The 14,849-nt window shown below is 43.0% G+C and overlaps 1 protein-coding gene across 1 annotated transcript in view; it reads left to right on the top strand.

Annotated features, from left to right (window-relative positions):
- LIPG (lipase G, endothelial type) overlaps positions 1–14,747 on the top strand; it is an 85,916-nt gene extending 71,169 nt beyond the window's left edge. The window contains exon 10 of the mRNA XM_080371623.1: positions 1–14,747. This exon is cut by the window's left edge and continues 61,895 nt beyond it. The gene's annotated coding sequence lies outside the window, so the exon portion shown is untranslated.
- The last annotated feature ends 102 nt before the right edge of the window (positions 14,748–14,849 follow it).

The raw sequence follows: 14,849 nt of genomic DNA, 5'->3' as shown, positions 1-14,849 counted from the left end.
CAGAGATTGGCACTCAAAATAACTGCTTATTTATCTCCCATTTGAATTTGGTTTAGTTGGAGAATCTCGTTTAGGCTCAGCTTTTACCTCAGCTCCTCAGCCATCGCTGTCAGAGCACACTCACATCTCGGTGAGATGGGAGCAGGGTAACGAGCGCACTGCTGCTGTGGGTCTTTATACCATTTCCCTCTGACTGCAAGTCTCTAATCCTTCCTTGACACAAACATACAGCCCTAGTGACACATACCTGAGTGCAAAGCATCTGGCATCAGCTCCGCATTTTTGTACATATTTTAGACTCTGCTGCAAGGCTCTTCTTCATACCAGTGTTATGAAAGTATCTGTGATAAAGTTGCTGACTCAAGCTTTTTTCTTACATACCACACCTCTGCAATACATAAACGAAAGGGCACCCACCCCATCTTTGCATTCAGCATCTCCCAGCTCCTCTCTCCCTCACCTCACTGGGCTGCTGGAGGTTTTTCCTTTGCAGACTGACAGTTGTGATGATCCTAGCAAGGTGACTCAATACTGAAATGCAGGCATCACTTCTCTCCACTTCGCTTCTATTTGAGACATTTGCCTTCCCTCCTCTTCATCACTGCTTCTTTCATCTCCACAAGCTCATCCCTGAGAATGCCACAAGCCCAGTTACTCAGCTTTTGCTCTTACTCAGCCACCCTTGGGTATCAGTAAGCAGAGCTCCATTTTCCTCTGTCCTCCCTCCCAATTTAAAATCTAATTTCTTATTACTATCTCCGACCTTATCACTCTTCCCCCACTAGCACCATTCAAAGCCTCACAACTTTCTCCCTTTCCCATCAACATTACACTCCACACCTCGGGTAGTAGAGACATCAGAGGAAGCCAAACCACAGAGACAAGCGCTGGATGGCAGCGATGCCAAGAAACTTGCAGATTTCCTGTTAAGAGCATCTGTGGAAAAGGAACGACTTATTTTTCCTTCACGCGTTCCCATTTATTCATGCCGAACACTTCGCGGTGTTTCCTGTCTCGGTAGAAGCTACATTTTCTGTATGCAAAACCCTCATTCAAAAGACACAAATCATAAGCCATCAGGGTAGTTGCCCCTGGATGTTTTCTGGGATCGCAGCATCAAAGAGCTTGTATTTATATTATTTTAATCAAAAATAATTGTTCCCATCCTCCATGAAGCCAGTACAAGAACAATGTTTTTAAAATATTTTTTTAAAATTACTTAAATTATTTCAAAATTTCTTCAAGATCACTTATCTTACTCTCAACAGAAATAATCAGGTCCAGAAACTATTTGGAAAACCTTGCCTTGAATAAACGAATCCCAGTACACTCAGGAAGTCACATCTACCAGTTACCAGAGGCCACACACCTTTGTAACTACTTGTATATAAATTATTTCAAAAACCACCTCACAGTATTAAATGTGGTATTTATTAGAGCTACTAAGTGCTTTAAAAAAAAAAATCTTGTTACTTTTTAAAGAACTTATACAAGAACTTAAAAGATCTTTGGGGCGGGGGGGGGGGGGGGGGGGAAAGATGTAATCCTGTTTGGAAAGCTTGGTCCATACTTCTGAACCTGCTGGTAAGTGTTTGGGCCAACAGATTCATCATGTCCATGAAGAGATGCCAAAGGTATTTCTGTACTAAAAAATTTAAGTATATAGATGAAGTTGCATTCACAACAGATATAAAATGCCTCATTTTTAAAGATGATGGATCTGAATATTTTTTGCAACCTCTTTCTATCACAATTATTCTTTCTTTCAATAAATTAGAAATATTTATTTCCTCTTGATTTCTTGAAGCAAGGAGAGACTTCATGCATCATTTGGCAGCTCTGTGCAAGCAGTTTGTACTTGAATTTCCAGAAACATGGTGTGTTATTTACATTGCCAGTTGCAACACAATTTTATGTGTAAAAGCTCCCTTAGATTTCACCAATCATTGCCTTCTTGTTGGTGGGGGGGGTTTGTTTGGGTTTTGTTTGTTTTTGGTTTTTTGGTGGTTTTTAGTTTGAGGTGGGTTTTTTTGGTTTGTTTTTTTTTTTTTTTTTTTTAATAAACAGTTGCTGAAGGCAAGAACAATGCTGCAGGGCAGGAAAATACCCCAGCTACTCTTAGAGCTAGAGGCTAAATACAAATACCATGCTCACTGCTGGCTTAAGGTGATAAACTTGCTGTGATTTCATGACGCAGCCCCAAAATTGCAGCGTTCCAGGGATGAAGCTGCTACACAAGTTATCTCTATCTTTTAATATGAGATTTCCCAGAGGAATATGTTGATTAGCCCTCAATTTGTAGAAAATGCATTGCTCACTGCTGCTCTTCTGTCCAGTGGAAGTCTTTGAGGATTTTCCAAGGAGACGGCTGGGTAGAGGAATTGGCCAAAGTAATAGTAAGGAAGGTGCATTGTTATAATCGAATGACACAGATGCTCAAACACCAAAATACATGGATTTTTGCCATCTGCTCCTATTCGCTGACTCCAGTGCCTGTCGCTGCTCTCATCAGAGCAGGTATCAGCTCTGCTCAAACACCTATCCCTTTCCAACTGCCTTCTAATGGGAGGCCACAGTTACAGGGAGACATTACCCTTGGAAACACTTACTGGAGTCTACAAACATACGCGCCCATTCTTCTTTAAGCAAGCCAGACATTATTAAATGGGAGACGCCATGTGATGGCTGAGTTAAGAGTTGATATTCCATATTTACAAGTTTTTTAAAACAAAACAAGAGCTTACAGTAAACTAACTCCCTTGGAATAATATGTAGAAAAAGAAAAAAATCCTGGAATGTACAGCTCTGCAGAAGTGAGACATGATATCAGAAAAACCTCCAGAAAGCTCATTTTTAACTCCAGAATGTCACATGTCCAAAACACACAGCTCGCCCGCATTCCCACCCCTGCAAAGGAGAAAGGAGAAGCTGAAGGTATTTAGGAGACATTAGCATCTATATTCTGCAAGTGGCAGATGCAAAGGAAGGGATTAATTTCCCCCTAACATAAGCCATCTAAAAATTAAATGGCTGATAGTCATCTTAGCCTCTTTTTAAACACAGATTAAAATAGCTGCTACGTGCAGGTCTCCCTTGCTCTCTCCCCAGAGGTTGCAGAAAGCACTCAGAGTGCCAAATTTAAAGAGGGGGCTGAAACTCAATCAGAGGTATCCCACTCTCAGCACAAGTCCTCAATGCATGGCCTGAATCCAATGTGCACTGAGTCCCTGGAAAAATCATGGCTGTAATTCTGAAAGGGTGTTTCAGCCCTCTGCTGCTGCTGCCCTGAGGTGTGGGGAGGTTAGAATGACTCGGAGGTGCTGTGGCAGCCACCCGAGCAACCTGCTGTGCTGGCTGGTAGCACCCGCAGCATCCTCTGTGAGAGCACACTAGTGTCCGTTTGCTTTGGTTCGAAAGGGAAGGCAAATATGGAAGCAAGCAAGGCACATGCACTTTCAATCCCCCTGCTGCGGTTAATTGTTTGTGATCTTTTTACTGTTTGATACTGCTGACTCCTACCAGAGCCGCATTGCTCTGCAAAGGCATGCTCTGAAAAGCGTTCAAATGAGCGTCTCTGAAGTTCAAATGGAGGAGCTACAGTCAAATCCAGAAAAAAAGAAAAGGTTAAATTTGCCTGTGACCTCCAGCCTGAGAACATGTTCCATCACACTGCAACAACCATGCATGCAAGTAAGCAAATGTGGACATGCACGCATGCAGGCACAAAACCAGGAAAGAACAGAGCAAACCAGCTTCTCTTCCTGACAGCAGCACCCCACAACACCCCCACGCTTTTGGTTGAGTGCTTGAGGCAAAGGGTGTCCCACTAACATCACCCCAGAGGTATGGTGTGGTAGCATAGGAGTGTGTAGGGTACTCTGGGGAATGTACAAACAGCAATGCAAGCCCCCAGCTGCCAGAAGAGCCTTCCTGGATTAGCGAGCGTGACCAGGACACATTTAGAGATCTAAGGGGCCCTGCAAGGTTCTTGTCTGGGAAGCAGAAGTCCTGCGAAGGTGTCCCCATTTTTATTGCAGGAGCCTTGCACTGCAAGTGAGGCTTTATCCTTCATCAGTTGCATATTTAGCATCCAGCTGTCAGGGGAAGGTATATGGGGAGCAGAGTAGGAGCAGGGAAGGGAAGAAGCTCATCTGCTGTTTTCTGGGGGTGGGGGCTGGGTGGTTTTTTGTTTGTTTTTTTTCCCCACATGGTAGACACTGGTTTTCCACACACGCTGCCAGCTCCCCACTATTTTTTATTTTTATTTTTTTAACATGTTACATTAAGAAACAAAGCTCAGACATAGAACGCTGCCCCTGATGAAACGTGGAAAGAGCCCGGGCTGGCTGCTGGTGACTGCTGCTATTGGCCTGACTAAGCAGCACTTGACATTTGGGCTTGGCGGGTCTCAGGTTTCCTTCTAGTAAGATATGGGCTGACTCTGCCACAGCCAATCTCGTTCGGAGGCTGCAGATGATGCCGCAGGGAGGCGAGGTATGCACACATCCCAAATGACAGAGCATGCTGCCGGACTGCTTAAGCCCAGCTCCCAACAGCCTGACCTCAGCTGCACTAGCTGCGTGGCACCGCTGCCTAGCCCTCCTGCACCTTCTGGGGATGCTGTTCAGCTGCAAATTCATCTCTTTATTTTTTACATTTCCTGGTGGCTGGTACTTGGTTTTACTTTTCTTCACACAGTTACGAGAGTTTTGTGTTTCCTGTTGCCATGTGGTTTAATCTTCTGTTGTAATCAGAGGCAAGTGGAAGCTGTTTTACAAGACCAGCACTGAATTTCCCAACCCAGGCTGAGCTTGGTGCAATATAACCAGCAGCATAAAGGGAAATCCTTTCTGTAAGCCGGTGTTACAGAAGAAATCCAGTTGAACTGAAATCATACCAGAAGTGGCAGGCTTGCCAAGAGCTGACTGTTGCAAGGAGGCTGAGCTGAATCCACAACTCAGACATGTCCTCCCTGCATGGAGGAAACCCGAGCCAGACACTGGTACCCCAGTCGAGTCTTCTGAGAGGTGTAACCCACGAACAATCCACTCTAGGTGGATGTGTCACTGCCCAGGCACAGCGAGGCAGCTGGAAGGAGCTGGCTGCAGCGTGGGGTTTTTTTGATGCCTAAAGCATCAAGTATGCTTTGGTAGAGAGTTGTGGTACTGGGAATATCTATAATAACCTTTACGCTTTACATTTCTCTGTCTTCACTGCATCCACGTTTCTTCCTCCTCCTCCCCACCCTGGGATTTTGCATTAACTGCAAGTGAGGACTAACACAGTAGACATGCAGCATAAATTACATGAATACTAAAATAAGTGCCATTATAAGGGTTGTTAAAAAGTATTCCCTGTCCCCAATGAGAGTACTAAAATCCCCGTCCACAAAATGTAAACCAGATTTGTACAACACATTTTAGTGAGTAAAAATCATTTGGCACATTTTTTTCACTAAACCTCTCACCAAGGGTTACTTGCAACGTTAGCATACAGGCTTCCAGCTCCTAACACCACCTTCCCTCAAGAAAAGACCCACTTGTCACCCTCACTTCCACTTCTGGAGACCTAGAATGAGAGGAAATGAAGCCTGCAGAATGGCTTGCATAACTCTTACCAAGTAAGTTGAACACAAACAAAAACACCTCTTGGATAACGGTAAGTCTTAAAGAAGGCTGAAGTCCCAACAGGCATCTGCTCATCCAAAAATCTCTGTAGGTGGCCTAAAGGGCCTAGATTTAGGCCCTGCCATGGGCAGGGACACCTTCCACTAGACCAGGTTGCTTCAAGCCCCATCCAACCTGGCGCCAGCCATCTTTAGTATTCACACTTAGGCGAGAGGGGATTACCACAAATCCAGCTCTGAGTATAACAGGAGTGTAACTCAGTGTCTCACAGGAAAGAGAGGAGTAAGCCTTTCTTTCTCCACTCCTCACAAAGGGTACGCTCTGGGTTTTTGGCTGTCCCACAGGAAGACGGGCAGGTTTAACCATAGCCCTAATGGAAGGGCTCGCATCCTAAGGCACACCGCAAGCAGTACAACCACCATCTCTGACATCTCCCTGGAAGAGGAGGGAGAAGGCAAATTGCTTAGTTGTTTAAACTGTCCTCTAAAAACATGCACAGCTTTCCTTACTCTAGCACTAAACTGTATTCCCATCGTGTAACATTTGGGTTGCGACTGGATGGGTCCCACCATCTTTAGCAACAACATTCATCTGCGTGCATTATTGTGCTTCTATCATCTGGGCGTCAAGACCTGAAATGGGAGGAGGGGCATCTTCTTTACTCCTTCTCGGCATGAGGAGAACTTGGAGAACACTACCAAGCAGCCTGCAAGAGCCAGCGATGCCTCAGCTCATACGCTGCATGGCCATCAAACTATCAGCACTGTATATACACATGACAAGCAGCACCATGTATCACAAAAAATGCTTTTGTAAATATAGCCACCATTATTAGAACATTGTTTTCCCTAGGAAGAGTCCTCCCTTTGGTTTTCAACCACAAACTTTCATGGCCAGCAAGGAGCAGAGGGAGCTCCAGTGGCAAATTTTCTAGCATTTTAATGAATACCTTGATAAATTTCAGTTTATTTATGGTGGTTGTTGACCTAAAAGATTTTTTTTTATTATTATTAAACACATGCTTTAAACAGCTGATAGTCACTTCAAAACATACCAAACCGGTCCCTGTACCAGCCTCAACAGGGCTCACAAATCATAAATTTACATAAGAAATAAAACCTCCCCTAGGACAAACAACAGACCATACAAATGCATTTGTTCAGCACCTGCTGAGAACACTAATTTCTTAATCAGACTTGGTGAACATGGCACACACCAACGTAACCTTATTTTACCTCATCTGGGATTCAGACTAGGCGCTCACACAGCGGCTGTGCTATGCAAAGTACAGTAGGGCTCAAGTGCCAGGTCAGGATGAATCAAGCAGTAGCACAAAACATTCAGGACCTACAGGTGTTCTTAAATCTGCACTGCAAAGCCACATCCCCATTTTTGAGAGCTGAGGATCCTGGGCATTAAATACCTCCTCTGGTGGCCTGGAACCCTTTATCACAAGCAGATCAGGAGCTGCTTCAGCTGGTGATGCTGCATGAGACCGATTTGAATGTCAGATGTTGGATCACACCACAGAGCTCCCCACCTGCAACTTATTATTGGCCAATGTCAACAGCAGAGCTCAACTACTCAGGTCCACATTGGGAAACAGCCATCTAGCAAGCCTGGTGCCAGAATAAGCAGAAGGGCTGGAACGGAAAATAAGATCGGGGCTATGAATTTGAAAGTCAGGTTTTGACTAATTATTTAAAATATGCTGGATTCTGACACTTATTTCACGCGAAGTGCTACAGCATCGTATCAGGCATCTATCCTGGCACCACCAGTGGTATATAACAGTTTAACAAGAAAACTCACACAGGGAGCCACTTCAGATCTTTAATGTACTTCATTTCACAGAAGAATAATTTTCTACTGTTCAACTTTCAGCCAAGAGCTGACCTGACAGCTCCTATATTCTATTCAGGGCTTGACCCAAAGACAACCTACCGACTCGAGCTCAAGCTTTGCCCAAGGGAATAGGTTGAGGAAGGTGGTGGGAAGGAGGGGGAGTGAGAAGGGGGGAGGTTGGAATCCAGCCTTTGGGTGGCCATGCTGTGCTCTGCAGTTTTACATCTTGCTTCCAAGTGTCCCTTGTACTTATGCGATACGTTCTTCAGATCTATGAATGGGAGATGGGAAAGAGTGATAGGGGACCACCTGCAATGTCAAACCAAATCAAAGGATCTCCTGACACATAAAATCTTGGTTCTGCTGGCAGTCCTCGAGAGGTAGGCTGAGGTATGAGAGCAACTTCACCGCACCTATAGCAAACTCGAGAGGTCCATTCCAGTGGTGGCACATCTATCTGTCACCTTAGCTACTTAGCTATCTCCAGAAGCTGAACCACCTAACTGCACAACTGTCTAAGCAAGCGGTACTGTGAACAAGGGGAAAACTGGGAAGGAAAGGAAAAGAAGAAAAGAAAAAGACAACATCCCTATATGCTAAGAACTCTACGCTCCTCCTCTATCAGATGTGCACTGATGGGAGTCACTGACACTCTCCCCCTTCCTTCCCAGGAGTCACACTGACATCCTTCCCACCTCAGAAGCCAGGGATTTACAGTGGAATTACATAGGTGGCAGCAACATACCATGAATTCTTTGGGTTTGATTTGCTCTAAAATGATTCTTGGGCATCTATTTTTAGGCCTGCAATTGCATTTTTCCATGGCACTCAATCACCCCGCCTCCTGCTCCAGCACTGGGCAGAGCAAGGGAAGGCAGCCACTGTTGCCTAAAGAAGAGACCAACCCTCCAGCACGGAAAACAAACAGTCCTGAGCAGGGAGCAAACCTGCTTTGAAGTACAAGACTCACAGGTCCACCACTGAGATATCTGAGGCCATTTTAAAAGAGCATTAGCTTTGAGAAATACGACTTCTGACAGCTTTAGTGCATGGTCACCATGTTACTGCAACCACAGGAAGAAGTTCCTAGAGGAACTCCCGCTGTGCATGCTGCTAAGGTAGAAGGCACCTGGGGGAGGCTGCAAGACGTGCCGCAGTGAAGGACATGGGCTGCTGTTCGTTCGGCGGTCACACCGGCCTGCATTCACTGACCTAAAGTCATGTTAACTACAGGCAGGCAAGCCATCGCACTAAATTCAACGGGACTAATCACACTGAAACTAGGCTTATGCTCAGGTACATAGCTGGTCACAGCTTTCCCCTGAAGCAAAGAGACTGACACACAGAGCACCTGGGGTTCCTCATCTCCAGCATGTAATGCTCTAGGGACAGAGGCCAGAGACAGGATATCCTTGGTCCCTGCATACAGCACCTGAACCTCACCTTTTTTTATTTATTTATTTTTCAATAAGAGTAATGAAGAAATACCGGTGTTTGTGTAGGGTAGTTTTGCTCTGTGTTCAGCACCTGCCACAGTGGGTTCTTGGTTCATAACCACACCTTCCTTTCCCTCAACTTCAACCTTCTCCATACTCAGTCTAGTTCATACTCTACTCCATACTCCACTTCCTTGCTACCTTCCCTTGAATCTTAAGTATTTGAAGACTGACACTTGCCACTGTTGGAGTAGTCACAAATGCTGAGTTCTGTCTTTTGTTCACCACAATCTTACACACTTTTCTCTAAATTAGTCACATTTTTACTCTTCTACCAAATGTACTTTGCTGAATCTCAGTTTTATTATCTCTTAAAATATGATTTAGAAGTTTGAGTCTGGTGAGTGTACTTTTTTAAGAAAAAGAGCATATCTTTATTTTTGTGTAGGTGAGAAACTTCAGGCTTAAGCGTAAGAAAAAACTCCTGCAAGTGAGTTGTTTAATGGTCAAGTCAATTATTAGAGGTCCAGCAAATACAACTTCTCAATATTCTGCCATCCATTAAGTTTCCCCTTCTGTATTTAAATTATGTTGTCTTCTGCTTCACACACTAGATTTTGCAAATTCCTTCCCAAGGCCTGAAAAATCTCTATAAATAACCAAAGCAGAGGTGAAAAACATTGTACTGCAAAATATTCTTACAAGCAAAGCCAAAAGCCCAATGACTTTATCATGTGTATCTTATACTAGAGAGAAATGTTTAAAAAGAGGGATTAAGATATGGTTTTTTCTTTCTCCCTGGCAACAGCTATGAAAAATACACTGCTAGAGAAAACATGTGAAATAGAAGACATTAACTCAACACTGAAGAAACATGTTTGGATACAGTACTGCAAAGAACTTGCAGAAGAATCTAACACCATAAAAATTCTGAGCTCCAGCTTACTGCCAACGTTTTGAAATCTCAGAGTAAGACTCGGGTCAGTTGTCCTTTGAGGTGCAGTCAGATGGTGTTTCCAAGCTTCATTAACTGATTAGTTAGTACACAGGAATGATAAGCATTTCACATAAGTTATCAAGCAGAAACACAGAAACAAAAGCACAAAACCTTTCCCCTTTTCCTGCTTCTTTAACCCTCATAGTTCATAGGTTTTGGCTCACAGAAGCAACATAAAATAATAAAAAAACCTGAAGTATCTAAGTGGCCTGGGGCTAATGCAGCAAACCTGCAGTGACACCTGGGACAGCGATGATCAGCCAGCCTGACAGCAGCGCAGCACGGGCAGGAATTCAGTCTGCCTGCTCTTGGTGTCTAGGTGATGTACCACAGTCTCTCCGTGGACCGGCACATTAACTGTCCTGAACTTGCTGCCTTAAGCTTCTGTGCAACAGCTCACTGTCTCACTGATTTTCGAAGAGATTAAAGCTGTGGTTTCACAATCATTAATGCCACATTTGGGCAACACCTAATCTCTCAGAAAACAGATTCAGCACAGGTAGGGTGTGAACATGCAGCCCTGCTTCTGCTCAATAACAGTAAGAGCATGACCACCAGAGGAAAAACAATAGCTGCTTTGGCTTAATGCCTGCCAGGATGAATTTATCATACTGACAATTCCAAATGGCTGTGGATTAGTAGCCTGAGTTCACACCTGATCTCCCCTGTAATTCCTATGGCTTTTGGAGATTCAAATATTCAAGCGTATTGACCTGGCACTACTGGCTACACAGCTGGATTTATTATCAAACAGCAGCCTTAAATAAGTTCAAAAATGTTACTTTCTATCTTAACTCACCTTCCATAAGAAATACTTATTCATTATAAAACTAAAACCAATAATCACACATGTAATTCAGACTTAACTCAGGCTAAGTCATTTCAGGGTTCAATTTAATATTTCACATAAATGTACCTAAGTCAGCAAAGACATCACTAGCACCAGTTCCCTGTAGCTGTTTTCAGAAGAGGAAAACTGCACCCCTGTTACTAAACCCTTGCTCGTGAACTCTCAGGATTAGTTTCCCATCTGACCCTTCTCAGCATCCCTGTGCAGCATCCAGCTGACCCAGTCAGACAACACAGACTTCGCTAGGTGGAGAGGCAAAACAGAGGCCTGCCCAGCTCAACAGCATCACACCAGATGGAAAACATCTGGATTTACAGATGGAGGAAGAGCTTATTAGAAATACTCTCATAATGAGGTGAGACTTGCCTGAAATTGTGCACTTTAGGAGCTTCAAGATGTAGGTTTGTGGGTTTGGTTTTTTTAACAGAATGCTACTCAATGTCCCATCCTAATTACTGGAGTTTCACCAGCAGCATAACAGAACTGCTTATGTATAATCCAGGAGTGCAACAGGTAAGTCTATCTCCATCAGGTCTCTGTAGCTTCTCCCTCTCACATACAGTTGCTTATAATTAAGGGTTAATAGCTTTTTTTTCTGGACAAAGGAATCACAATCTATTCTGTTCTTCATCTTCTGCCAGATATAGTACTCCAGTCATCATCGTATTGAACAAGTCCTCTCAAATTGCAGCTGGAATCAACTCCACAAAACAATGTATGCTTTCTAATTCACTTGAAATCAAGCAGCACCAAAGACTCTGGGGTCTACAGTAGCAAAGATGTGTTGGTATCATGGCACCTGCCTGTTTAAAATCCACAAAAGGAGAGACTTGAAATTTTAGGTGATTCAGTTTCAAGGTTAACGTAGCCTGCACTTAAGAGAAAAGCCATGCTACTACGAGGAGGAGAAATGCCTTTGTAACACAGTGAGGTCTCCAGGGTGTTTAAAACACACCACCAAGTGGTAGTAAGCTACATCTACATTTAAGAGTAAATATCACACTGCTTTTCACAGGCAATGCATACTTTTCAAATGCTTTCTTTTCTCACATATTTCAAGAAAGACAAAAATCAACATTTTCATTATCCTGTATAACAAAGATTACTTACACAAAAATAAAGAACACAACTGAGCCTAAAGAAAAAGTATGCACTTGATACAGTCAATGTACATAATTATGCCTCTAAAATCCAGCACATTTCTTCCATATTTTCTGTTCCTTCCAGGACACTATTAAATTCCGCTAATCCCAGTCACTCTGAGCAGAGATGCCTTCATTTCCCAAAGGCAAAAGCACAGTTCTACCATTGTTATATCTGGGAAACTGGAGAACATACTTTGGAATGATGTACAAGGATCAGATATTACTGCTGTCATTCTGTAATAAATGATTTGATTTGCTAGTAAAGACGGGCTCAGACCAAATCTTCAAGGCTCAGCACCCCTATGTATTGTGGGAAACTGGCTCAGCGCTTGTGCTCAGCTTTAATAGTAAGAAAAAGTCAACAATGCAAAGTACTGTGCCAACTGTGTTTGTGCACAACCTAGCACAGGACCTGGTTTTGCACTTCTCAGAATACCATGCTCTAGGCCTAAAAGTAAAATGAGGAACTACAGAACAGGAATGAAGCATATTCCCCCCAAACCCAGACTATCTATGCACCTTTCAGAAGAAGCATTTTCCCCTGGATACCCAGACACTGACAACTCAGTTGATGATGGCTGTTCTACACAGAGCGATTGTCAATGGTGTCAACTCTTCAACCATTTAAATGACACAAAGTACTTCTTTTGGCAGCAGCCTAACAAAGCAGCCATGTTTCAAATAGGCAACAGAGAGCAGAAGTATGTTTGGATAACCTACATATAACTCGCCTAAATAGAACACCTAGGTTGGTTTTAAACCTAGAGAAGGGATTGCATTCTCCCTAACCAAACTGACCTTGTCATCCTTAAGGAGTGTTTAGACCACCAGGCACTGCAGCCTGAGACCACAGACAGGCAAAAAGAGAAAGATTAAATTTAATCCTAAAACAAGAGCATTGTCACTTACCACCTCTGAAAAAGTGGACACTGAACTGTAAAATCTGGAAGTTATGGAAGAAGTTGCATGCATTAGAAGTGCAATACATTAAGTCCCAGTAACTTCACAGAAAAGGATTTCACTGTTCCACTTCAGTATGACAAAGCCCTTCACCAGAGGCTCTTACAGGAAATGAACAGGATAATAAGCACTTGGCTCACAGAGCAAAGAAAGGTTATGAGCAGGGTATACAATCATCTGTGCTGGTAATGTTCATAAGGTACCTCGAAAACGAGGTGGACATCATGATGCATTTTGCAGAAAATACACCATTACTCAGGATGACCGAATTCAACTCTGACAGCTACAATTACACGTGGATCTCAAAAAACTGAGTGATAAAAAGGGGAAATGAAACATTACGTGCAAAATAAAGTGCACAAAGGGATTATTCTTTACATACACAGTGATGAGCTCTGAAAGAACTGCTATCACTCAGGGATGAGGTCTTGGAAAAACTGCAGCCAGTTCTCTGAAAATAAGAGTTCAATGATTATCCACAGTCAAGAAGGAAGAGAAATTAGTTACTGGTTGTTAGGGAAGGAACTAAGAATAGAAAACATCCTGCTTTACAAAACCCATGTGGCAACTGCATCTTCAACAGCAAAACCTCAGTAATCCTAACTTACTAAGATACAGTAGAAAGAGGAAAAGAGATATTGTATTAGATGAACATTTGGTTTGCTGCCTTATGGCAGCTGGGTGGGGTTTTTTTAATCCGCACAAGCAGCACTAAATATTTCTACAATAATTAAAGACCCTACAACCATAAAACCCCAGGAACAGTGATGAGTGTACTTCAACTGTTCGCCACTAGTTGCACTAATACTTGCCCTGACCTGAATTCCCTGCTAGGCTAGGCAGTCAGGTTTTGAATAACCTCCTGTCTTTCACAATCATCACACCTCATGCCAGTGGATTGGCAAGAAATTGTAGATAAGCAATATTTTGACAGTGGATAGAGGATGAGGAAGAGTGAAGGCTGAAGTCTGCTGCTATTTTAGTCTATGTAGCATAGTACAGACTATGAAGAAGCATGTGCTGTCTCGGACATGGGATGTGTCCAGCTGAGTACCTGATGTAGACATCTATGCCAGAGCAAGCTGCAAGTTGCTCTTGACAGTACAGTGAGCCTACAGGACTTCAGTGAGCACAGTCAATGGAGATCTCGCTTCAGCCAAATGTCATGGACATTACATCAAATGATTCATAACTGGAACTCCACTGCCTGGGAGAGGCAAGACAACTTGCTCAGATTCTCAAATTAGCTAAAAACAGTCCTGCATTAAGCGACCCGAGAAACATAGATGATCCTATCAGAGGCAGTTAAGTAATGAGTTGCTGTATATACACATTTGCCATGCAGCAACAGTTAGATGCACCAATCCCCCTTCTCGGAAGGCTAGCAGATTTGGTAGAGTTATCTAGAAACTAACTAGTAAACACCAGTAAGCCCTCGGCCAGGAAAAACAGTCTCTCCAAAACAAACACAGGCTTACCAAAAGTAACAATTCTCACAGTGATTTAGTTTAAAATAAACAAACGAACAGCAAGCCTTTTTATTTCCCCTGTTATATTTATTTTTCTTTTACGGGGCACAATGAAAATTTCAACTTTTGCTTATTTTCTTTTCCCTTGTAAAACAGATGGTTATAGCCACCAATCTACAATCAGTATATACTTCAGAAGGTCTCAAATTAAATTTTCACATTTCCTAATGATAAAAGAGGCACATGTGCCAGACAGCAGCAGTAGCTGAAATAAGAACAGTTTAAGCAATACTTGCTTAAAAAGCTGCTCTGACTGCTATTTTAAGGCAGGTTTGGTGAAAGTTTGAGAAGCAGTTTCCTCAGGAAATGAAAAGAATTTTGCTACAGAAATACATTAACTTTGATTGAAAAGAGGCTTTTAGAAAATACTTCATCAGTGTGCAATTATATTGATGCTACACTTCCTTTAGTTAGAAAGACTAATTAATCTTTTTGTTCAGAATTCAGACTCCTCAGCTGT

This window comes from Falco punctatus (assembly GCF_963210335.1).
Source record: "Falco punctatus genome assembly, chromosome: Z".
Classification (NCBI taxonomy): domain Eukaryota; kingdom Metazoa; phylum Chordata; class Aves; order Falconiformes; family Falconidae; genus Falco; species Falco punctatus.
This window is presented reverse-complemented; position numbering and strand designations above follow the sequence as displayed.